The sequence below is a fragment of the Triturus cristatus genome, chromosome 5_2, assembly GCF_964204655.1.
Source record: "Triturus cristatus chromosome 5_2, aTriCri1.1, whole genome shotgun sequence".
Taxonomy (NCBI): domain Eukaryota; kingdom Metazoa; phylum Chordata; class Amphibia; order Caudata; family Salamandridae; genus Triturus; species Triturus cristatus.
In genome coordinates, this window is record NC_140588.1 from 1,091,128,785 (window position 1) to 1,091,154,908 (window position 26,124).

Here is a 26,124-nt window from a genome sequence, read left to right on the forward strand (position 1 = left end):
AGTCAACAATAAAAAATGCTAGCAAACTACTCTCTTTATTAGGTAGCAGCGCATAAAATTATCAGTGTGCCTCGGAAAAACGTTGACTTTAAAATCGTTTTAAAAAATAGTTTAAGAGGGGGAATTCTTTTTTTTTAAAGTTAGTATTGGAATTGTTACTTTAAGCAAAAGTCCTAGATGAGTTTATTTATATAAGTTGAACAACTACAAGCGTCAGAAGGCCATGCTTTTCTAGCAAAAGTGTCAATTTTAGGAAATGTTCCAAATTTAGTTGAGTTTTGAGAAATGGAAAAATCTGAATACTTTCCCAGCACACGATGAGCCAATTATAGATTAAATGTCCTGTCTAAAAGATGCAACATCGTTGTTGCTTGCTGCTGCAGAGGACGGTCCCTGTAACACCTCGCAGAGTACGTCGATGGAGCACGGATGATACTCAGAACTGCCAATAGCTGGTGCAGAGGCAGCCGGTGCTGTAGTCGATACCTGAGTGCTAGTGGAAGAGCTGATTCTCAACCCCATTGTAGTAAAAGGCACCTGCGGGTTCTTGAGGAATGCCACCATCAATACAGGAATACGCTGGGGACATTGCCGTGCATGGGACCTCAAGGGTTCCAGCGTGGTATTCAAGACCAAAGGCGTGTCTGATGCAAGTTTCAGACAGAGATCCAAAACGCATTCTTCTCCGCAAAACAGGCATCGAAGAACAGGTAAGATGCAGTCCATCCAGACTGGTCTAAAGGATAGGAACCAAGAGGCGCTCAGTTCCCATAGGCGAGGTGTTCCCAGATGTTGCACCATGCGCTCACTGTATTTCCGCTCCAGGAGCGATTTTGCCATCCCGGTGGTGATTGGTCCGTCCATTGCGTAGCAGAAAAATGATTCCTGCTATTGAGAGCAGGATCAGAGGTAGATGTCCAAAAATGCTTCCCAATACGGAGTGTATAAAATTTGGAATAACTGAGGATTGTCTGAAAGGTGCTTAGAAATCCTGACCCTATGGTCTTAAATAGGTGTACAATACCACTCGTATCGGACATTTGAAAGATACGACCCACCATTTCTGTGAAATGAATGGGACAGTTTGTATGTATAAGTGCCTGTATCTCAGTCAAGGTCCTTGTGATTTGAAGATCAAAGGTTTCTCGGGCGGAGGTTAAGGGTACGGTTTGCTGTAAAAGCAAGCTTTCAGTCTGCTCAAAGTATCAAACTGTATAAAGGAAACCTTCTACGAAAGCCATAACGGCGCCTCCCTGACTGTATTCATTGTGGGAAACAATACTTGAATACAGCAAGTAACCCTGGAGTTCACTGTGACCCGATACGCAATGCCCGTAACCATCCCACAGCAACCTTGATCGTTCAGCATCAAGTAACTCCCATTCGAGAGCAGCTTGAATACCGGAGTAATCACGGCTGCTGGAGTCCCTTTCGTGTGGCAGGACAAGTTCGCTACGGAACCATCACAAGCTCCGTGTAGTGAAATATCCTGGCACATGAGAGAACCACTTAAAAGCGTTCTTGCAGTTTGTACCACTTAGAAACACTGCTCGATCCCCACTGCGGCATCGAAATCTGTATGGTAATTTCCAAGATTGCTTAATGCATTACTTACCCATTTTTTCATATTTGCCCGCCTGCCTTGGCTCAAGGCAATATTGAAACTGAAAAGTAGTGACCGGTAGAGTTATGTGGCCATGGATTAGCCATTCAATTGATGGTGATTCTGCCACTGTAAATGGTAATTTATCCAGTTTTTCAATACGCAGCATTGTATATTTAGCTCCCCTTTTTGCCATTTCTACCTGTTTATCTGTTGGATTGTATTCAGAAAACAGAGACGTACTGTTGATAAAACGCCAAGGCACACAGCATGCACGCAAAGATTGCAGCGTCCAGCTTTATAACATAGTAGAACGTAACTGAGATTGCCCGTGTTGTAATATGGCCAAATCTTGTTCCAGTATGTCTATCGCAGAAGTTACAATGTTGCTTAAGGAATATATCCTGGAGGTCAAAGTTGTTAACTCATTGTCGACCACAGTGAGAGATTTCTCTAGGTTAATACGATCAAGCTCAAGTATTCTTTCTGCTGCCTCTGCCTGTGAAACCTTCCATACACTACAGTCTATTTCCCGTATTCTCTCTGCGGCCTTTTGTTGGGATATTTTCCAAATTTCATTGTAGCCAGCATAAATGCCAGCATATATGAAACGTTTCTGACAGGGTTTCCTTGGACCTAGTAAAAAATCCCTAAGATCCATGTCTTGTGTGATTAAGGATAAGTGCTGGTTTACTTCTATGAGTGTTGAGGTCTTTAGCCAATCAAGGCACAACTTCCCAACACTGTAGGATGTCACTACCCCTGGGTGATCTCTTTGTACATAGCGTGGGTCTGGCCTGTGGATACTAAACCCTTCGGTGATACCCCAGAATCTTTTCTGACATCTGTTCGTGTTTAAGGGCCAAACCAACCATTCTTTCCAATTAGGGTCTGATCTATTGTACTGTAAAATGTCATCTGCTGTTGCCCCTTTCTGTGAAGTTGAATTTTGCCATCCCTCCATCTGTGATGGTGATGGAAACCGAGGTGTGTTAAGGTCCTTGTTCTTGGCTAGTCCAAGACAGGATGTCTGTTGCACAGTGTCATTTAGAAATATCATCTGATGTGGAATGAGGCATGCTTTAAATAGTGCTTCCGTTCCCTGGACTTGCCAGTCCCTAGAACCCCATACCGATTTTAAGCCTACTGTGTCCTTCCATAGGTCGAAACCCTGTTCAGACAATTGGGTGATAAAAGAAGCAGAGTTAATCTGTTTGGTGTTTGTCAACATAATTTTCAGTGCCGATGTTGGTGTAACCTTATAATAATATGAGGTCGGGTCAGTGGTGTTAAACCCTGAAAAATATAAAAATTTCTGTGCAAATGTCTGCGAACTACTTTTAGGTAGTGTAGGGCAATTTTCCTACTGATGGTACACAAAAACATTTCTAGGTGTTATAGATTTGTGCAAGAAATGATGACCATAATGTTGATATCAGTACAAAGTGTCATAGTCTGAAGTACCTTCTAGCATTTCAGTGTTTGGAACTACAGCAGTTTTCTCTAAATCAGACAGCATGCATTAACAGTTTCAGAGTTCCAATCATCAGAAAGTGTACTGGAGGTAATGATATCACTCAATGAAATTTTAAAGACATGATACATTTTTAAAAGTTCAGTAGGACCAAATATATCGAAATCAACATTGTCCCATACTATACCGTCCGGTGTAGGAACTGCTGTAATGTTCACTGATGACAAGTCTCCATCACGATGAGAGGATTGGTGTGGCTTCAGGATCAGGTTTACCTTTTGGGCTCTCGAGCTTTGTTGAAGGTATCATCCATTAATCAGCATGCTAAAAGTTATAACTAAGCCTAGCCAGAAAAGAAAGAACAGTATCCCAGTTATTACCCAGAGTTCTACCCAAGGCAATAACATGTAAGTCTTTTTGAGAAAGTTCAGAAAGTCCTTGACTTGTTGGTTGTGTGCTTCTTGGGCTGGCGTAGTTTCTGATTCACTTGGATCCAAATAAAACGTATCAAAGTTCGTGAAGTAGCCAGAAGCAGTTTGATTAATTGTTGGAATTGCATCGGGATTTGTTGGAATCGTATTTTGCTCTTGTCGAGGCATGTTGACGTAGACATCTGTATTTGGTCTAATTGCAACTTGGTTGTTATTTTGAGATTCATTTTGAAGTTTAACTTCTGGTTCAAGGGAAATGAGTTCCATAGCATTGTTGCATAGTCCTTCATTCCGTATAGGAGGCTCTTCGAACGTGATGAGTCTCTCTGTGTGAACTTCTTGGAGTGTAGCTAGAGGAGGGTGTCTGCTACTGTGGAGTCCACGAGGCCTACTGCTTAGTATCGGCCACATAGTGTGGTTTGATTAGGTCAATTGAGACAAATCTTTTCTCCTTTTTCCCGGCACGAGGCGGCAAAAGCACAGTTCTTGTTCCTTGAATTGCTAGGACAGGTACAGGTTTTCTGTATGATGGTCTAAATTATTTTTTATCTGCTATTTTCTCTCTGACCAGATCCCCGACTTTTGGGATCCAGACAGGCCTTGCCGTGACTGCCTTGACGTCTCCTGTGGCTGTTTGTTTCACCTGCACATTGCTGTGCAAGGCCCTTGCTTCATTTAATTCCTGTAAGATAGCCAAACGGTTATGGATGTCAAAAGGTTTTTCATCTGCCACTGTACCTTCACAATCAAGATCAGGTACCCACATTCTCGTCCCAAATAGGATCCTGTAAGGAGTGACACCCCCTAGAGAACTTCTTGGCTGGTTGTTGAGGGCTCTCTGTACCCCATATAAATGATTGACCCAACTCCCGCCCTTGCCTAATACCCTAGCTGTTAAAGATTGCTTTAGGTCGCACTTTTTCCTTTCCACAACCGAATTTCCCTCAGGATTGTACGGAGAGGAGTAATGCAAAGCTACGCCTATGCTTTCCATGGCCTCTTTGTAAGCCCGAGAGCTAAACGCCGGGCCACGGTCAGAATGTAACGTGCCAACTGCGTATGTCCCTATAAAGACTCACAAATCTTTGATAACAGTTCGAGCGTCAGCCGAGCGCTGAGGCCAAACCCATAGGAATCTTTAGCATGAATCGACTGCCATCAAGATATACTTGTAAGCCCCATCAGATTGTAAGGGGCCGCAGTGATCCAGATACACACAAGCGAGAGGTTTGACTGATTTTAATAATGGTGTCTGTGCAGGCGTGTTATGGTGGAGCCTTCCATCTGCTGGCAGATGTCACATTGTAAGACATAGTCTTTAGTTTGCTTTGTTAGACCTGGCCACCAATAGCGTTGTTTGAATAATGAAGTAGTCGCTGTAACGCCTGTATGCCCAGAGCCCAAACCCTCGTGTGCTGCAATAATCAAACCTGGTCTACGATCCATATTTGGTATTACTCTATCCCCCACTCCAGGAATCTGAGCATATGGAATGTTGTTTGCATCTAACTTGTAGGAGTACTTGAGTGGAAATTTCTTTGGTACTGCTGAGCTGCTCTCACGTGAAGCAATGACAGCAACCATAACATCACCGTCTATCCTCGTTTTTGAATGAGTGATTGTAGCTATAGAAGCTGTGCGTACAGCCCCCTTCGCGGCTTCATCAGCCAATGAATTCCCATCAACGTGAACACCATCACGTTGATGACTCAGTGTATGAATCACTTGAGCCCGCTGTAGTTCATTTTTCAACTCAACTACCGGTTCCCATAGCATTTTATGCTTAATTGTGCCACCTTTCGCGTCTTTGAACCCGTTCTGTTCCCAATGATGTAAATATTCATTGTATGATTGCACACAGTAAAAAAATCACACACTATCAGTGTGGGGAATTCGTGATCCGTATTCACCAGTGCCAGTATCAGTGCTTTTAATTCTGCCAGCTCTGCCATACATTCCCCTAGAGACTGCGTTTTCGTGCAACTCAGATGTAACTTTCCATCCTGCATATGACCTTTAACGATTGCGCATGCCTCACTGTATTGCTGCCTACTCCCGATGGCTGGCTGAGCAGATCCGTCAGTGTAAATGATATATTCATATTGATCTAGAGGCAAGATTTCATTTGGTAGAGGGTATTCTTGTTCGTATTGCAGGAATGCTTTTGTTTTTCGACTTGAATCAAATCAACATCCTTTGCAGTAACAGAATTAGCCCATTGTATCAATTTCGGATGTAAGGCTTTTGCATTTGGAATGATAGCCTTCGCAACAGCCTCTAAGGCTGGAACTGGGGTCACAACAATTATGCGTTTTCCCTGAGTCAGTGCTCTTTCTCTTGCTACAGCGGTTTGAACTGCTGTCAGGATTTTCTCTGTTGAAGTGAAACGCATTTCTGCATTTGTGTACAGGTGTGATTTGTAAGTGACTGGGACTGTTTTGCCTTCATTGAAGGTTAAGTAGGTGTACCTGCATTGACCCACTATAACACGGATCACTAAGTTGCGTACGTTTGCCCGCGTCTGTAAATGCTTTAAAGCTATCATGTCTTCTTGTAGTGAATGTAGGATGTTTGTATGTGCCTGTGTCCATTGCCTAACTGAAAAGTCAGGTTTTATTAAGACGTAGAAAGGTTTTACTCTTTCTGCGTAATCCAAAATGTATGTTCTGCCAAAATTTAGGAACCCCAGTATTGATTTTCTTAATGATTTTGGAGGTTGGAGCAGCGCACACTTTTCTAAAAAGTTAGCTGCCAGACTTTTCCCTTCACTTGACAGCTCATATGCTAGAAACAGAACATTGAGGTGGGCGATTTTTGATTTTTTTAAATTAAGGCCGAAGCCCATAATTATGGTGTTCACCCTGGTCAAGTGTCTTTCTAAGTCGTCGTCTGTTAGATAAATATCATCCACATAGGACAATGCTTCCTCATCAAAATTTTGGAGTAAATCAGTTACCCTTGCTGAAAATACCCCTGGGCTGTTCTTATACCCCTGAGAGAGACAACAAAATTGTCGCTGGGACCCTAAACGCTGAGAATGCGGTCAAATACCTGCTTTCAGGCGCTATATTTTGGCAGAAAAATCCATTTGAGATATCAAGTGTTGTTTTGTATTTTTCCGCACAATGTTATTCATTAATGCGGTACTCTGCATTTTGGACAGCAAATGTCTGTGTGCATGCGTTTAAATGTCTTTAATCTAAAACTAGATGATAAGAGATGTCCAGTTTTGGTATGGGAAACAAAGGACTGTTAATTGGTGAGGTACATGTTTCAATGACCCCTTGATATTCAAGTTGATCTAAGATCTCCCTGACCTGTTTTTTAGCTTCTTGCTTTATTGGATATTGTCTCTGTGCATTTGGTGAGACTTTTAACGCAATCACGTAGTGGGTTGAATCCTCATCCCATCCGGCATGATTTTTGTATAATGCTGGAGCTAGGGCAACTGCCCACTCCTGTGCATATGTGTGTTTAATATGAATGGGAACGAGGTTGGAGAAGGCTGGAAACATTTTATCTTCTCCCCTGGGGCACTCGATAACAAATGCAGGTGGCCTAATAGGATGTCATAACCAGATGACAGGTTCTCCCAAAAGAGACCGTTAACTTTCCTGGGCTTGTCACCCTCCATTTGGAGTGTTATTCCATGTAACTTATGTGGGGCGCTCACCCTCGTATCTGATGTTTCCACTGTGATGTAATCATTCAAGTTTGCTGTCACCAGAAATTCCATCAGGTTCTGGCGAGTTATTGTTACTTCTGCTTCACTGTCTAGCGTCGTCTGAGCCCATTGCCCGTCCAGAAGTTGTGTCCTCAGAATTCTGGGCATGTCTGATCTTCGAGTCTGCAACTTCTTTTTAAACTGAGGTTTTGATTTTGGCTTTTCTTCTTTTTTGGGAGTATAGTCTTGAGCATGTCTCTGGACTTTGTACGCTCTTCTTTGTGTTCTGACCGTCCTTCTCTCTCTGAGTTTTTCATTGAGCCCTGAAAGGAACGAGAGGAACGTGTGTCAGTATCCTGATACCTGTCAGGTTTCCCAATATTATCCCTATTCCTAAGGTTGTACCTCTTTTAGGAGTGCTCCTGTGGAGGAGGTCTACCTCGGGATGGAGATCTGTTTTCTTTAAAGTTTTGTTGTTTTTTATTATCCCACTTCTTTTTATAAGAAGCAGGTGTCTGCTTAGAAGTGTCCTTTTCAGGACTGCCCACCCAAACTGTCTCTGCCTAATTCTGCATATGCAGTTTCAATTATTTTGGGAAGTTCGTGTTGTTGATCTAACGGACTGAACTCCCTTAGGCGTTGGCGGAGTGCCACTGAAGCTGCTTCCCCTTTAATATTAGCTAATATTATAGCTGATACCTGGTCATAATTACCTAGTAACTTCATCCCTAAGTTCAGAGCAGGTTCTACTCCGTAATCATTCTGTATTTGTCTTAAGACATCCGGTATCACCGCTAATGAAGGAATACCATGAGTCTTGGTATAAATGACAGCAAAGACTGTACCCCAAGTGGTACAATCCTCTATTTGCGGTGTAATGCCCATGGGCAAGCAGACTGTTAGCATTCTGTGTTTTTCAAATGGGGTAGTATTCGGGAAAACTGCCTCTAACTATGTTATTTTCTGAGCTACCCAGAATGGCATTTGTTCGTGTTTCGTGGGCATTTTGCCCATTACTGCGTGTAATGTTTGTGGTGTGATTTTAGTCGCTGTACCCTGAGATTGAGTTCTATTTGTTGCAACTATTGCTGGTTGTTTTGTGAGTAGGAATTTCTGCAAATAGCACGACTGAACTACTCAGATTCTACTGTTAAATAAGTACCCAACCAACGTTGGTGGCGCCATGTCATGTACTTCCTATATATTCTTATATAGAATCTGTGTGTTCGGATAACATAAACTGTGGGTCTGGTGGCAGACTGGTTCTGAGCACCCCCACCGAGAATGTTAACCTGTGTATATCAGCTAGCTCACAGTGCCACTAGAAACTCCTCTTATCGGGGAGAGAATAGTTTCTGGCAACCTCAGAACATGACAACCCTGATCCCTCAGAATCGTGGAAACAATGTACTACCTTTCGCTCAGTCTCTCGTGCTCACTTATTCCTCTCAGAGAGTTACACAGAAGAAACAGCCGGGCGTGTTACAATAAGAATTTATCGCACAGTGTTCTTCTAATGTAAAATAGATGTGCTGCAACAACATATTTATGATTAGCAGTACAGTGAATATAAAAGGATAGTACAGTTCTACCATCTTGCAATGATCATGAATGCATACATGAATATAAACTGCATGAAAAAAAGAACACTTACTCCTACGATGCCTACCTATATGTACCTAAGTGTACCTAGCATGTGAGTAGGTGTGAAGCCAAGAATCCCTCTAGGTTTAGTGACCCCATTACCTGAAGTGACAGAGTGTGGGACCTCGTCCTGGTCTCGAGTTGGACCCCCGCGAGGGATGTTCAGACAACTGTCAGCTGGAGCGTCTGCGTGCAGGAGCCTCAGCGTCTCTGATCAGTGTGTCGGCCTGGAAGTCTCGGTTCCCTCTAGCTAACACTAGAAAGAGGTGCTGTATTTATACAGAAAGTATCTAGTGTTTCTTTGTCCCTTGTTGCTTGTATTAGTCATTGTTGGATTTGAGGATGACGTGTGGGATGAAGCGTGTACGTAAATATGGGGAGGAAGGTGGTGTAGCCCCTGCCGGGTTTCCAAGAACCCTGGTGAATATTCATTCATACTGTGTGAGTCTATTGATGAAGCCATAGGGCTCCATTGTTTAGGAGAAACCCTCCTTCTGCACCCAGGACTGGAACTAGGTAAAGGTTCAATCCTAAAAGGCTTGTTACTGTGTAGTGTAGGGGAGGTGATGTAGGTGAAAAGGTATGATAATTCCCGGGACTATATTAGGGTACCTAAATGGAACATAACAGCATTGGGAGTGGTAAGGTGAAGTAAGGCAATTCACAGCTATGAGTGTTTAAGGGCTCAGAGTTATAGGTCCAAAGTGTACAGACTGTGCAGTGCACAAGGCCTCTACGAGAGGCTGTAGGGGCTGGGGCTGGGCCCCCTGCCTGCTGCATCCGGGGGAGCAGCCCGTGCTCTCTCTGGGCATGCCCATGTGTGCCTGTCATCTCCGCCCCCGTTCAGCACCCCCCACCACCCCCAGCCCCACGGCCTCATAACCATTTCCACCTGCTGAGAGGAAGCGGAAAATGCCCATTTCTTGCCTTAATGGTGAACAGCTGCTGGGGTGATGGTGGTCGGGCAGGTGGGGGAGGAGTGGCCACATCTCGTGGATCATTGGTGACTCAGAAGTGTAAGGTGACATCTCCAAACGCATGGCTGTGCCACATGTGTGTCATGTAGTACGTGAAGGGTAAGCCCAATACACCCTTGAGGGCTTAGGCAGATAAATTGAAATAGTGAGATTGCCAACAAGGGATTTTACTTGAGGTTACTTAGTTCTATTTCTTTGTTATTAAGATTGAAAGTGTATTTTAGATCATGTGTGTCATGGCAGTACCAAGTTTGTGTTGTCTATGTACCCCCGCAATGCCCTGCCTGTGCCCTGCTGTGGTCTCGTTTTGTAGTGCCTGTGCCCTGTTTGTACCACAGCTGTGCTGTATCCTGTCCCTCTCAATGCCATGGCTGTTCTGTGCCTGTGCCATGACTGTGCTAATGCCCCCATCGGCTGTGCTAGTGCCCCACTCGCCTGTGCCAGGGCCCCCCGCGGCGCTGTCAGGGCCCCCCGCGGCTGTGCCAGTGCCCCCGCATCTGTGCTGTGCCAGTTTCGCCTCGGCTGTGCCAGTGCCCCCCCACAGCTGTGGTAGTGCCTCCTGCGGCTGTGCCAGGGCCCCCCATGGCTATGCCAGGGCCCCCCACAGCTGTGCCAGGGCCCCCCATGGCAGTGCTGTGCCCCCCATGGCTGTGCCAGTGCCCCCAACAGCTGTGCTGTGCCCCCCATGGCTGTGCCAGTGACCCCTGTGGCTGTGCTGTGCCAGTGTCCCCCGCGGCTGTGCTGTGCCCCCCATGGCTGTGCCAGTGTCCCCCGCGGCTGTGCCAGTGTCCCCTGCGCCTGTGCTGTGCCCCCATGGTGGCTGTGCTGTGCCCCCCCATGGCTGAGCCAGTGCCTCCTCGAATGTGCTGTGCCCCCCCTGCGGCTGTGCCAGTGCCCTCCATGGCTGTGCCATTGCCCTCCTCAGCTGTGCCAGTGACCCCCTCGGTTGTGCCAGTGCCCCCGTGGCTGTGCCCCCCGTGGTGGTGCCAGGGCCCCCGCGGCAGTGCAGTGCCCCCCATGGCTGTGCTGTGCCCCCCATGGCTGTGCCAGTGTCCCTCACGGCTGTGCCAGTGCCCCCCTCGTCTGAGCCAGTGCCCCCTCGGGTGTGCCCCCCCATGGCTGTGCTGTGCCCCCCTGCGGCTGTGACAGTGCCCCCCGCAGCTGTGACAGTGCCCCCGTGGCTGTGCCAGTGCCCCCCTCGGCTGTGACAGTGCCCCCTGCGGCTGTGCTGTGTCTCCGCCCACTGTCAGTGACAGACGCTGACGTCACACATCTGACACTCTGTCCATGTGTGGTCTGCACCTCCAGCGCCAAACACTGCTGGGAAAGGTCAGGGGTCATTGGCTTTGAAGTGATTTGGAATGTACAGGCAGGGTGGGGGCTGTCTGTTGACCCCCCACCCCAATGTCTGGGCGCTGCACCACTTATCTCACCCAGACACTCCTGAACATCTGAGCAGGGGCCGTGGAGATGTCTCCGCGGAGGTCTGGGAACCCCCCCCCCCCCCACCCCCCACGCCTCCTGGTCCCCTACCTCTCTCCACACCCCCCATGTGTCCATGAACACCCTGCCCTGCTCTGGCACTGCATACAGAGAATACAGCACCCCTCCCCCGTTCCTGGCGTGAGCCCCCAGTCCGTAGATGCCCCCACCTCCCCTTACTGTAAGCCTCCAACAGCACCCCCGCTCCTGGCGTGAGCCCCCAGTCCATAGAAGCCTCCAACAGCGCCCCCCACCGACCCCTTGTTCCACACTCAGGGATGGCAGTCTGAGGCCCCCTGCAGTCCAGGAGGGAGGGAGGGAGGGCACCAGATGAAGTGTGGAGCGAGAAGGGCGCAGACTCTTTGATCAGCACCGTGAGAAAGATGCTGAGGTCTCGCATGCAGGCCCGGTTCCGACGGGAGACTCCCGATGTTAACCAAAAACACCTTGTTTTTCGCTATCTCCCACCTGAAATTTCTTTTGTCTCAGTGAAAGTCAACGGGGGAAAAAAAGTCCCCAGATTTAAATCTCCCTCTTTCTCGTTTCAAAATGTTGGCATGTGTGGGTGTGGCGTAATAACTTTTGATTTATTTGAAATTGTACCTGCACTATTCTGAGAGGGGCCTTCAGCCATCCCTCTTCAGCCATTGGCTGTTGTCCTGTCATTCATGCATTTCTTCCGCCCACTCAGCATACAGCATTTGGCTGGCCTCACTGTAAATGTGACCATTCTGCCCTATCAGAAGGGGCACACCTGCACTCACAGCAGCTCCCTCCAGTGCCAGGCAGTGCTCGGCAATGGGTACTTATTGAGGCCCAAAAATAGTTTCAGTTTTAGCCAATGTTATCTTTAGGTTGACGAGGGCCCATCAACTTCACGAACAATGACAAAAACCGTAACATAAAACAAGGATTGGGTAAGTCTAAAGGCTGGCAGCCATGCCAGGCGTGTTGTCTTGGCTAGTCCTTGCTTTTAGGTCTCGCATTAATGTACACCTTTTGGTTTGACTCATATTTTATGTATAATATACTTATCTATAGGGGCTTTCAGCCAACCCTCTCCACCCATTGGTCTGTTGTTTTGTTATTCACCTTCTTCTTCCATCCATACAGCACAGGGCAGTGGGTCAGCCCACTTCAGCCATTGGCTAACTTCACTGAGAGTGACAGCATTCTGCCCTTTCAGACGGAGCCCATCCACACCCAAAGTCGTTCCCATAGGTGCCAGGGGATACTATGGGAATGTGTTCTTTTGTGACCAAAAATATTTTTACTTTTAGCTGATAGATTGATGAGAACCCGACAGCAACCCCAACATAATGTTTTGTAAAAACCATGGCAAAACAAAACAAGCATTAATAAAGACAAAAAACTGACTGAGAACACATGACCTATTGGCTTTGCCAGTGCTTGTTTTAGAAGGGAATCCTCAAGACATGGGAGGTTGTGGCGTTTGAAAATGGCGGTGCTGGCCAGGAAGGACCAGTTGGTCTGCCTGGTAGCCATGAGTGCCAGAGTGAACAGTCTTGTAGAGTAAGCGGGCGGTGTAACAAAGGTCCGGTCACCCAGACGAAGCCAGTTGAACGACAACAAGCCAGCGGTCATGTATTCAAACAGGTGCGCCATGTAACTTTCAACATGCACGATCACACTTGCTTCCAGGGCTGTGAACAAGACATTGAGGTTGAAACGCTTCGGCTGTTTGTTATGATCATAGTGCAAATCAATAAATGTCATTTGGATACAAGCCCTTGGAGCGCCGCAGCTCTGAGGATCTACGACGTACTTGCAACGTGTGGTCTGATCTTTTTGCGAGCACCAGCATGTTTTGAGCACATCCCATACACCATACCGATTTGGAGTAACGATCTATAGATAGATATCAAAACCAAATCAAATTAGGATTTATAGAGCACGGCTAATCACCCGGGAGGGAATCCAGGCACTGAGGGTCTTGCTGCTTCAGGTGGGTTCAGTTGAACAGCCAGGTCTTGAGGCCCTTCTGGAATTCGAGGCGAGAGGTGGAAGTCCGGAGGTGCAGGAGGAGGTCGTTTCAGGATTCAGCAGTGAGGTAGAGGAAGGAGCCTCTTCCACTGTTGGTTCGGTGGATGTGGGGCGTGTGCGCGGGGAAGAGGGAGGCAGAGTGCAGGTGCACCCTGGAGACTACAGAGGGCAGGACACCGCAATAACACCAGCAACACTCAATCTCACTGGCATGTGTTGGACTTAATGACTGCAATCGAAGGGGAAGTCTGCACCAAGATAGGCGCCACTTGTTGCACATTCATGCCAGGGAATGTCGGACACTGGAACGTTGGCACTTGCGATCCAAGCACTGCATAATCTGCAGAGAAGCATGCGTGAAGAAGGAGGTGCCCCTGAGCAGGAGTGGTTCTCAAATTGGTTCTCCTGGCTGCCACGATGGATCTCCGGTCTGTGTAAATCACTGTTGCCAGTTATCGTTGTGTTTCTGTTGGTTTGCGGGGTTGCACAATTGAGGATCGCCTGCTGTAGAGATGCAGCCCTCAAACTAGGTAAAATGCAAGTTATTAGAAAGGTTGTCATGGTCAAAAGGGAGCATAGGGAATAGTAGCACCCAAATAAATAATGGTACAAACACAAGTTAGATAGTGTTGTTGAAGAATCAACTAGAGGGGGGAATATTAATATGGATATCAATGTATTTGTCGACAAAAATGAACTATCATCCTTACTAATAGAATCACCCCTTATGAACTCCACATCTACCTCCACACGCAAGTCCACGGTCAGGCAGGCCCTTTGACCTCGGTCCAGGATTCCTGATTGATGGTCCACAGGTGGGAGGGCTCATAGCTGGCAGGCAAATACACGGGCAGGAAACTATTGATCAATCCGACAGATAGACGCTGCGACATTACAAAGGGCCAAAGGAGATTGCCCCCAATGAAGCACACATGGTCCGAGGGGGTGCGGGCGCTTCTAAAAACACCACACATTCAGATTTCACATGTAGGAGAGTAGGATCTGCTTCACATGGGTACCCCCACTTTTTGCTGGTGTTTCACTGTTTTTCGACCTTAGTCTGGCTGTGGCCCTGCTAATCAGGACCCCAGCCTCGCTGCTTCCTCTCTAAAATGGTTTCCATGTACATTAGGTACATATCTAATTGGATTCTGGAGTGCCTTTTAAGTCCCTAGTATATGGTATACTATGTACCCAGGGCATAGGTACCTCAGAGGCCTACCGGGGGCTGCAGCATGTATTATGCCACCCCTGGGAAGCACTCCAAAATGACACCACAAGTCTGCTTCTGCAGCCTGGATAAGGTGGTGCATGCACCCCTTACTGTGGTATAAGCTACCTATATCACTACCATTGCACACACATATAAAACCTATAAGTCACTCCTATGGCAGGCCTTAACAATCCTGAAGGCAGAGGGCTTGGTTTTTATGTGAGAGGGTGCCCCTGCAGCATTCGGAGTACCTCCTCTGATGCTGTTTGTGGTGCAGCCTGACCATATACTCTTAAGTGCATTATAACCTAGCGGTAAATGCTAACTTTGGACTGGCTAAACGGAAACATGTTGTGTTTGGTGTCAAACACTTTGGAATACTACCCCCACCAGTTCTGGCGGCGGGGTAGCATTCCACCCTTCTAGAGGGAGAGACATGTTCACACTGGCCTATCCGGTAAAGACTTTCTAGAGTCCTGGCATCACAAAATGGATGCTACTGCCACAGACACGTGTCTGGCCTCCTGCTGCTGACCGAAACTCCGGCAGGGGAGGCGTGGACAATAGGTTTCCTGTCCCAGGGAGGTGTAACCACCTCCCCAGACAGGCAGATGTGTATTGGGGCTGGGCGGGAGCACTCTCTGGTGCTTTGAAGTCCTGCACTGGGGGCACACTTGGTGTCCCTGTGCATAGTCCAGTTCAAACCGGTTGCAGGGGCTACCTACCCCTGCTCTGGTGCGAATCTGGACAAAGGAAATGGGTGTAACCACCCCTCTTTCCAAACCCTCCCATAGGTGGGCCCCAGAGTATGTCCAACACTCTATCTTAGTATAAGTATAGGAACCCAGTCCTTGAGACTTTAGATTACCCTGGACGAAACTCTGCAACATATAACCTGGACCTTCGACTTTCTATTTCGACTAGAAGACTGAAGAAATCTCTGTTGGGGTCAAAGAGTGACTCCCCTGCTTAGCAGGCACCAAAGAAGCAACTGTCCGGTCTGCAACTCTGAAGCTCCCGCTGGACGCTGAAGTCTTTCCATCACCAGAGGTGGGTTTCCAGACTTCTCTGAGGCTACACTGAGTCCACAGCAAAGCTGAGGCCCATGGCTATCGTGGGTAACGTGGATCCCTGACCCCTGGACACCCTGAACTTTTGCTGGTACATCATTTTTCTGGTCTTTCTCGAAGTTGTGCTTTGGGCTCCGAGTAGCCCCAGCCTTGGGCACCTATTGCACTGAAGATCTCTGGCCTCCACTCCACGTGTGACCCGTGGGCCAGTTTCCAGTGCGACTGCTGGAGGCTCCTTCACGATGGCTAGCCCGTTGGCTAGTGGGTCCCCACAAAGGCAACTCCTTTTCTGATTGAGCTTTTCTGGTTGCTCCAGACGTGCCCTGACTTACCCTTGCTGGGTGATTCCCCCAGACCTTGCTGGGCTGCACCGACGTCTTTCTTCTATTTCCCCTTGACTTGCCATTGCCAAGGCTTGTTGGGTCCATTCTGGTTTCCGACACCGCAGCACTCGACAAACTTCGTGGGCAGCTGGAATCCAGATCCTGGTCATCGTCGACGCCTCCTGGACCTCGTGGCTGAAGAGTCAAGACACCCGTCAACTCACCTGAAGCACCCACATCTGTGGGCATTGGACTATCGTGCCCTCGGTCACTGGCAAGTGACCCAGACTCTGTCCCCACTGCTTTCAGGTTCCTTCCATCCTCGATCCAGACTTGGATCTCTTCGGACACTTCTCCTCTTCACGGCAGCAGCACTTCTTTGCTAGCTTCGATTGAAAACAACGCCACGACCCGACACCAAAAGACAACTATGCACCCGGCTTCCCTGGGTGAGATAACTCGAATACTCCGGTGCTCCCGTGGGTGTTGGCCCTAGAAACCTCTAAGTCCAAAAGGGTTCGCTCGTAGTCATCCTCTAAGTGTTCTTAACTTGTGATTTTACAACTGCGACTTTCCCCATAGAAGTTAACGGCGATTCGCGCCTGTGTTCTAACACTGCACGTGTCCCCCGTGGGTCCCCTATGTCACTACCTTGGGTAGTTCCTTGGGGTCCAAATGCTTCTAAAGGCTCTAGGCCTTGTGTCTAGTTCATTCGCGGTTCTTATACCACTTTATTGGTATATGGTTTGGTACGCCCCTAGGGCCCAAACGTGTATTTGTGCTATTACTGTTGATTGCTCACTTGTAACTTAAGTACTTCGAACTCCAGTCTCATAAAGAGACTAGAGGGGTGTGTGTTAACCTAAATACATATATTTTGAATATATACCTAGTGTGGTTGTCCTTTCATTTGATCATTCAAGAGATTATAAGGTAAAACAAGCTGCTTTACATTCCTTCAAGACTTAGCCTGAAGGATGCTCTCCACAGCTACCACTAGGACAGCTTTCAATAAAGGTTGTCTTTAACCTATCATCAACAAGGGGTTGTTTGGACTGGTGCAGGGTGCCCACTTTAATTAGTGGACAGCATATACCAGGCCAACTTCTCACACCACATCAGTTAGGAACACATAGCCAATCAGAGTCTAGCACACGTAAAGATCACGCGTTCCCCACGTTCATTGTGTCCATGCAGGTCAAGAGCCACCTGCAGTAACCATTGACCGTACATTTATGACCCCAAAGGCAGCAGCCAACATCCCTCACCATATATGGTCCGCCAAATGCTTATTGCTTGCTGTAATATTGTATATAAAGGGACCACACACTCATGAAAAATTGAGACAGTCCTCAGACCTCGTGCCTGTAACTGTTCTCCCGGCCAAACTGTTTAATTAAACAAACTGTTCCTGTTTTGCCAAATGCCTCGTGTCTTCTGTTTTTTAAGGAAATCCAATTCGAGCAACAAAGGTGCTTTGTTTTAAGCAGAACAAAATGAGTGGCGTCTTTTGTTATTTATAACCTGGCTGGGAGAAGGTGTGGAAAGGGAAGGGACACCAAATATTCTTCAAACCCCCACCTCCATTTCCAAGAATCACACTGTGGGTACTTGTACGTGTTAGTAAGTTCTGACCAGAAAAGTATGTTTCGCCAGCATGCATTTTATTGCATTTTTACAGTAGCGGAACTTAACTGCAAAATGTAAATAAGTCTAGACATATTTAAACAATGCCAATTTATAAGGATATTTGTGAGAAATTCGGAGAGGGGCCGATGATTTTTTTTCCCACTGGTGGAGGGGGGTCTTATTAAACAGTTTAAAGACCACTAAGTTAGAGGGTGGGTACGGGAGTCGTAACAGGGCGGTAGGTTGGCCCTCTTAAACGTGACCCTTGTCCCTCCACAAGCCAGGGGAATACTTTCCATCCCTCTGAGATGAGAATATGTGGCTACAGGGTTACACTAAGTTACCTGCAGCAGGCACAGAAACCCACGGAGCTATCTTACTGATATAGTTAGTGTCCTGGGTCTCCGCAGCCTAGGCACAGACATCTACTGCAGGAGCATTAGGCTACTGAGCTATCTGCCGGGATCGCTCATGAGACTCATGTTCCTGCAGCAGGCACAGAAACCCACGGAGCTATGTCACTGATTTAGTGTCCTGGGACCCGTAGCCTAGGCACGGATCTCATCAGCAGGTGCATTGGCCTACTAAGCTATCTGCCGAGATCGCTCATGAGACTCATGTTCCTGCAGCAGGCACAGAAACCCACAGAGCTATGTCACTGATTTAGTGTCCTGGGACCTGCAGCCTAGGCACGGATCTCAGCTGCAGGTGCATTAGCCTACTAAGCTATCTGCCTGCGCACTCCTGAGACTGGCGTTCCTTTCTACTTCATGACATTGGCCATGCTGTGGCCAGCAGTGACGTCAGAGACCGGGGCACCCTGTACTGTGTTCCTGTTGCTAGTGCCTGGCCCCACGGCAGCCCGTCCCCCTCCACCGTGTGAGCTGAAGACACTTTGCTCTAAGCCCCACGCAGTCTTTCCTGGTCCTTTACCTCCATCTAGCGGCGGATGGTGGTACTTCTCGGCGGGCCACTCCAACAGGAAAGCAGCCACGTCATTTACAATCCAATGCGATGTATAATGCACTGAATTGAAGGTGGTGTACATTAAGACCTTATAATGATGATAAGAATAATAATACGTAAAAGCCGGAATTCATTCTTAGAAAAAACGGTCTCATTGTCTTACTGGAGCCTGGTTGTGACATCACTCCTCGACTGTGATAAGATTATGACATCACGATTCTACAATGATGGTCTCGTGGCTGTGACGTCACAGCGCCTCTGTGAATGGCAGCTTTCTCTACAGAACATGAACCCCAGCCTACACTCCAAGGTTCTGCTTTGAATATGTCTACGGGTTTCTTCCTCTTAAAAGCCTGTGATTGGCTGATGTCTGGGCAGGTGCGCTCATCGATTGGTATGCATGGCCCTCACTCACTGCCATTAGAGTGAATGCCACATTCTAAATATGAAATTACACTGCTGTGACGTAGCAATGGTGGGTACCGGATCTCATAACTCACATCATGATGGGATTCAACTCAGCTGCTCTGGGCTCCTTGAGAGCCTGTCCGAGCAGTGCTGGAGTGCAGGAGCACGGCCTCTGAGGGAGAGGGGAGGCCCAGAGAGGCGGCCTCTGAGGGGAGGGAAGGCAGAGAGATGTGGCCTCTGAGGGAGAGGGGAGGGAAGGCAGAAAGATGTGGCCTCTGAGGTAGAGGGGAGGGAAGGCAGAGAGATGTGGCCTCTGAGGGAGAGGGGAGGGAAGGCAGAGAGATGTGGCCTCTGAGGGAGAGAGGAGGGAAGGCAGAGAGATGTGGCCTCTGAGAGAGAGGGGAGGGAAGGCAGAGAGATGTGGCCTCTGAGGGGGAAAGGAGGGAAGGCAGAGAGGTGTGGCCTCTGAGGGAGAGGGGAGGGAAGGCCCAGAGATGTGGCCTCTGAGGGAGAGGGGAGGGAAGGCCCAGAGATGTGGCCTCTGAGGGAGAGGGGAGGGAAGGCCCAGAGATGCGGCCTCTGAGGGGGAGAGGAGGGAAGGCAGAGAGAGGTGGCCTCTGAGGGAGAGGGAAGGGAAGGCAGAGAGATGCGGCCTCTGAGGGGGAGAGGAGGGAAGGCAGAGAGAGGTGGCCTCTGAGGGAGAGGGGAGGGAAGGCAGAGAGATGTGGCCTCTGAGGGAGAGGGGAGGGAAGGCAGAGAGATGTGGCCTCTGAGGGAGAGGGGAGGGAAGGCAGAGAGATGTGGCCTCTGAGGGAGTGAGAAGGGAAGGCCCAGAGATGTGGCCTCTGAGGGGGAGAGGAGGGAAGGCAGAGAGATGTGGCCTCTGAGGGAGAGGGGAGGGAAGGCAGAGAGATGTGGCCTCTGAGGGGGAGAGGAGGGAAGGCCCAGAGATGTGGCCTCTGAGGGGGAGGGGAGGGAAGGCAGAGAGATGTGGCCTCTGAGGGAGAGGGGAGGGAAGGCCCAGAGAGGTGGCCTCTGAGGTAGAGGGGAGGGAAGGCAGAGAGATGTGGCCTCTGAGGGAGAGAGGAGGGAAGGCAGAGAGATGTGGCCTCTGAGGTAGAGGGGAGGGAAGGCAGAGAGAGGTGGCCTCTGAGGGAGAGGGGAGGGAAGGCAGAGAGATGTGGCCTCTGATGTAGAGGGGAGGGAAAGCCCAGAGATGTGGCCTCTGAGGGAGAGGGGAGGGAAGGCAGAGAGATGTGGCCTCTGAGGGAGAGAGGAGGGAAGGCAGAGAGATGTGGCCTCTGAGGGAGAGGGGAGGGAAGGCTGAGAGATGTGGCCTCTGAGGGAGAGGGGAGGGAAGGCAGAGAGATGCGGCCTCTGAGGGAGAAGGGAGGGAAGGCAGAGAGATGTGGCCTCTGAGGGAGAGAGGAAGGTAGGCAGAGAGACGTGGCCTCTGAGGGAGAGGGGAGGGAAGGCAGAGAGACGTGGCCTCTGAGGGAGAGAGGAGGGAAGGCAGAGAGATGTGGCCTCTGAGGGAGAGGGGAGGGAAGGCAGAGAGATGTGGCCTCTGAGGGAGAGGGGAGGGAAGGCAGAGAGATGTGGCCTCTGAGGGAGAGAGGAGGGAAGGCCCAGAGATGTGGCCTCTGAGGGGGAGAGGAGGGAAGGCAGAGAGATGTGGCCTCTGAGGGGGAGGGGAGGGAAGGCAGAGAGATGTGGCCTCTGAGGGGGAGGGGAGGGAAGGCAGAGAGATGTGGCCTCTGAGGGAGAGGGGAGGGAAGGCAGAGAGATGTGGCCTCTGAGGGAGAGGGGAGGGAAGGCAGAGAGATGTGGCCTCTGAGGGAGAGAGGAGGGAAGGCAGAGAGATGTGGCCTCTGAGGGAGAGGGGAGGGAAGGCAGAGAGATGTGGCCTCTGAGGGAGAGAGGAGGGAAGGCAGAGAGATGTGGCCTCTGAGGGAGAGAGGAGGGAAAGCCCAGAGATGTGGCCTCTGAGGGAGAGAGGAGGGAAGGCCCAGAGATGTGGCCTCTGAGGGAGAGAGGAGGGAAGGCAGAGAGATGTGGCCTCTGAGGGAGAGAGGAGGGAAGGCCCAGAGATGTGGCCTCTGAGGGAGAGAGGAGGGAAGGCCCAGAGATGTGGCCTCTGAGGGGGAGAGGAGGGAAGGCAGAGAGATGTGGCCTCTGAGGGAGAGAGGAGGGAAGGCAGAGAGATGTGGCCTCTGAGGGAGAGAGGAGGGAAGGCCCAGAGATGTGAACTCTGAGGGGGAGAGGAGGGAAGGCAGAGAGATGTGGCCTCTGAGGGAGAGGGGAGGGAAGGCCCAGAGATGTGGCCTCTGAGGGTGAGAGGAGGGAAGGCAGAGAGATGTGGCCTCTGAGGGAGAGAGGAGGGAAGGCAGAGAGATGTGGCCTCTGAGGGAGAGGGAATGGAAGGCCCAGAGATGTGGCCTCTGAGGGTGAGAGGAGGGAAGGCAGAGAGATGTGGCCTCTGAGGGGGAGAGGAGGGAAGGCAGAGAGATGTGGCCTTTGAGGGAGAGGAGAGGGGAGGGAAGGCTGAGAGATGTGGCCTCTGAGGGAGAGAGGAGGGAAGGCAGAGAGATGTGGCCTCTGAGGGGGAGAGGAGGGAAGGCAGAGAGATGTGGCCTCTGAGGGGGAGAGGAGGGAAAGCAGAGAGATGTGGCCTCTGAGGGAGAGAGGAGGGAAGGCAGAGAGATGTGGCCTCTGAGGGAGAGAAGAGGGAAGGCAGAGAGATGTGGCCTCTGAGGGAGAAGGGAGGGAAGGCTGAGAGATGCGGTCTCTGAGGGAGAGGGGAGGGAAGGCAGAGAGATGCGGCCTCTGAGGGAGAGGGGAGGGAAGGCAGAGAGATGTGGCCTCTGAGGGAGAGAGGAAGGTAGGCAGAGAGACGTGGCCTCTGAGGGAGAGGGGAGGGAAGGCAGAGAGACGTGGCCTCTGAGGGAGAGAGGAGGGAAGGCAGAGATGTGGCCTCTGAGGGAGAGAGGAGGGAAGGCAGAGAGATGTGGCCTCTGAGGGGGAGAGGAGGGAAGGCAGAGAGATGTGGCCTCTGAGGGAGAGGGGAGGGAAGGCAGAGAGATGTGGCCTCTGAGGGGGAGAGGAGGGAAGGCAGAGAGATGTGGCCTCTGAGGGAGAGGGGAGGGAAGGCAGAGAGATGTGGCCTCTGAGGGGGAGAGGAGGGAAGGCAGAGAGATGTGGCCTCTGAGGGGGAGAGGAGGGAATGCAGAGAGGTGTGGCCTCTGAGGGAGAGGGGAGGGAGGGCCCAGAGATGTGGCCTCTGAGGGAGAGGGGAGGGAAGGCCCAGAGATGTGGCCTCTGAGGGAGAGGGGAGGGAAGGCCCAGAGATGCGGCCTCGGAGGGGGAGAGGAGGGAAGGCAGAGAGAGGTGGCCTCTTAAGGGAGAGGGAAGGGAAGGCAGAGAGATGCGGCCTCTGAGGGGGAGAGGAGGGAAGGCAGAGAGAGGTGGCCTCTGAGGGAGAGGGGAGGGAAGGCAGAGAGATGTGGCCTCTGAGGGAGAGGGGAGGGAAGGCAGAGAGATGTGGCCTCTGAGGGAGAGGGGAGGGAAGGCAGAGAGATGTGGCCTCTGAGGGAGTGAGGAGGGAAGGCCCAGAGATGTGGCCTCTGAGGGGGAGAGGAGGGAAGGCAGAGAGATGTGGCCTCTGAGGGAGAGGGGAGGGAAGGCAGAGAGATGTGGCCTCTGAGGGGGAGAGGAGGGAAGGCCCAGAGATGTGGCCTCTGAGGGGGAGGGGAGGGAAGGCAGAGAGATGTGGCCTCTGAGGGAGAGGGGAGGGAAGGCCCAGAGAGGTGGCCTCTGAGGTAGAGGGGAGGGAAGGCAGAGAGATGTGGCCTCTGAGGGAGAGAGGAGGGAAGGCAGAGAGATGTGGCCTCTGAGGTAGAGGGGAGGGAAGGCAGAGAGAGGTGGCCTCTGAGGGAGAGGGGAGGGAAGGCAGAGAGATGTGGCCTCTGATGTAGAGGGGAGGGAAAGCCCAGAGATGTGGCCTCTGAGGGAGAGGGGAGGGAAGGCAAAGAGATGTGGCCTCTGAGGGAGAGAGGAGGGAAGGCAGAGAGATGTGGCCTCTGAGGGAGAGGGGAGGGAAGGCTGAGAGATGTGGCCTCTGAGGGAGAGGGGAGGGAAGGCAGAGAGATGCGGCCTCTGAGGGAGAAGGGTGGGAAGGCAGAGAGATGTGGCCTCTGAGGGAGAGAGGAAGGTAGGCAGAGAGACGTGGCCTCTGAGGGAGAGGGGAGGGAAGGCAGAGAGACGTGGCCTCTGAGGGAGAGAGGAGGGAAGGCAGAGAGATGTGGCCTCTGAGGGAGAGAGGAGGGAAGGCAGAGAGATGTGGCCTCTGAGGGAGAGAGGAGGGAAGGCCCAGAGATGTGGCCTCTGAGGGGGAGAGGAGGGAAGGCAGAGAGATGTGGCCTCTGAGGGGGAGGGGAGGGAAGGCAGAGAGATGTGGCCTCTGAGGGGGAGGGGAGGGAAGGCAGAGAGATGTGGCCTCTGAGGGAGAGGGGAGGGAAGGCAGAGAGATGTGGCCTCTGAGGGAGAGGGGAGGGAAGGCAGAGAGATGTGGCCTCTGAGGGAGAGGGGAGGGAAGGCAGAGAGATGTGGCCTCTTAGGGAGAGAAGAGGGAAGGCAGAGAGATGTGGCCTCTGAGGGAGAGAGGAGGGAAGGCAGAGAGATGCGGCCTCTGAGGGAGAGGGGAGGGAAGGCAGAGAGATGCGGCCTCTGAGGGAGAGGGGAGGGAAGGCAGAGAGATGTGGCCTCTGAGGGAGAGAGGAAGGTAGGCAGAGAGACGTGGCCTCTGAGGGAGAGGGGAGGGAAGGCAGAGAGACGTGGCCTCTGAGGGAGAGAGGAGGGAAGGCAGAGAGATGTGGCCTCTGAGGGAGAGAGGAGGGAAGGCAGAGAGATGTGGCCTCTGAGGGGGAGAGGAGGGAAGGCAGAGAGATGTGGCCTCTGAGGGAGAGGGGAGGGAAGGCAGAGAGATGTGGCCTCTGAGGGGGAGAGGAGGGAAGGCAGAGAGATGTGGCCTCTGAGGGAGAGGGGAGGGAAGGCAGAGAGATGTGGCCTCTGAGGGGGAGAGGAGGGAAGGCAGAGAGATGTGGCCTCTGAGGGGGAGAGGAGGGAAGGCAGAGAGGTGTGGCCTCTGAGGGAGAGGGGAGGGAGGGCCCAGAGATGTGGCCTCTGAGGGAGAGGGGAGGGAAGGCCCAGAGATGTGGCCTCTGAGGGAGAGGGGAGGGAAGGCCCAGAGATGCGGCCTCGGAGGGGGAGAGGAGGGAAGGCAGAGAGAGGTGGCCTCTTAAGGGAGAGGGAAGGGAAGGCAGAGAGATGCGGCCTCTGAGGGGGAGAGGAGGGAAGGCAGAGAGAGGTGGCCTCTGAGGGAGAGGGGAGGGAAGGCAGAGAGATGTGGCCTCTGAGGGAGAGGGGAGGGAAGGCAGAGAGATGTGGCCTCTTAGGGAGAGAAGAGGGAAGGCAGAGAGATGTGGCCTCTGAGGGAGAGAGGAGGGAAGGCAGAGAGATGCGGCCTCTGAGGGAGAGGGGAGGGAAGGCAGAGAGATGCGGCCTCTGAGGGAGAGGGGAGGGAAGGCAGAGAGATGTGGCCTCTGAGGGAGAGAGGAAGGTAGGCAGAGAGACGTGGCCTCTGAGGGAGAGGGGAGGGAAGGCAGAGAGACGTGGCCTCTGAGGGAGAGAGGAGGGAAGGCAGAGAGATGTGGCCTCTGAGGGAGAGAGGAGGGAAGGCAGAGAGATGTGGCCTCTGAGGGGGAGAGGAGGGAAGGCAGAGAGATGTGGCCTCTGAGGGAGAGGGGAGGGAAGGCAGAGAGATGTGGCCTCTGAGGGGGAGAGGAGGGAAGGCAGAGAGATGTGGCCTCTGAGGGAGAGGGGAGGGAAGGCAGAGAGATGTGGCCTCTGAGGGGGAGAGGAGGGAAGGCAGAGAGATGTGGCCTCTGAGGGAGAGAGGAGGGAAGGCAGAGAGATGTGGCCTCTGAGGGAGAGGGGAGGGAAGGCTGAGAGATGTGGTCTCTGAGGGAGAGGGGAGGGAAGGCAGAGAGATGCGGCCTCTGAGGGAGAGGGGAGGGAAGGCAGAGAGATGTGGCCTCTGAGGGAGAGAGGAAGGTAGGCAGAGAGACGTGGCCTCTGAGGGAGAGGGGAGGGAAGGCAGAGAGACGTGGCCTCTGAGGGAGAGAGGAGGGAAGGCAGAGAGATGTGGCCTCTGAGGGAGAGAGGAGGGAAGGCAGAGAGATGTGGCCTCTGAGGGAGAGAGGAGGGAAGGCAGAGAGATGTGGCCTCTGAGGGAGAGAGGAGGGAAGGCAGAGAGATGTGGCCTCTGAGGGAGAGGGGAGGGAAGGCAGAGAGATGTGGCCTCTGAGGGGGAGAGGAGGGAAGGCAGAGAGATGTGGCCTCTGAGGGAGAGGGGAGGGAAGGCAGAGAGATGTGGCCTCTGAGGGGGAGAGGAGGGAAGGCAGAGAGATGTGGCCTCTGAGGGGGAGAGGAGGGAAGGCAGAGAGATGTGGCCTCTGAGGGAGAGGGGCGGGAAGACTGAGAGATGTGGCCTCTGAGGGAGAGAGGAGGGAGGGCAGAGAGATGTGGCCTCTGAGGGAGAGAGGAGGGAAGGCAGAGAGATGTGCCCTCTGAGGGAGAGAGGAGGGAAGGCAGAGAGATGTGGCCTCTGAGGGAGAGAGGAAGGAAGGCAGAGATATGTGACCTCTGAGGGAGAGAGGAAGGAAGGCAGAGATATGTGACCTCTGAGGGAGAGGGGAGGGAAGGCAGAGAGATATGACCTCTGAGGGAGAGAGGAGGGAAGGCAGAGAGATGTGGCCTCTGAGGGAGAGGGGAGGGAAGGCCCAGAGATGTGGCCTCTGAGGGAGAGGGGAGGGAAGGCAGAGAGATGTGGCCTCTGAGGGAGAGGGGAGGGAAGGCAGAGAGATGTGGCCTCTGAGGGGGAGAGGAGGGAAGGCAGAGAGATGTGGCCTCTGAGGGAGAGGGGAGGGAAAGCAGAGAGATGTGGCCTCTGAGGGGGAGAGGAGGGAAGGCAGAGAGATGTGGCCTCTGAGGGAGAGGGGAGGGAAGGCAGAGAGATGTGGCCTCTAAGGGGGAGAGGAGGGAAGGCAGAGAGATGTGGCCTCTGAGGGGGAGAGGAGGGAAGGCAGAGAGATGTGGCCTCTGAGGGAGAGGGGCGGGAAGGCTGAGAGATGTGGCCTCTGAGGGAGAGAGGAGGGAAGGCAGAGCGATGTGGCCACT

The 26,124-nt window shown here is 51.6% G+C and overlaps 1 long non-coding RNA gene across 1 annotated transcript in view; it reads right to left on the reverse strand.

Annotated features, from left to right (window-relative positions):
- Nucleotides 1-26,124, reverse strand: part of LOC146829733 (uncharacterized) — a 91,285-nt gene that overhangs the window by 33,340 nt on the left and 31,821 nt on the right. The window lies entirely within an intron of this gene.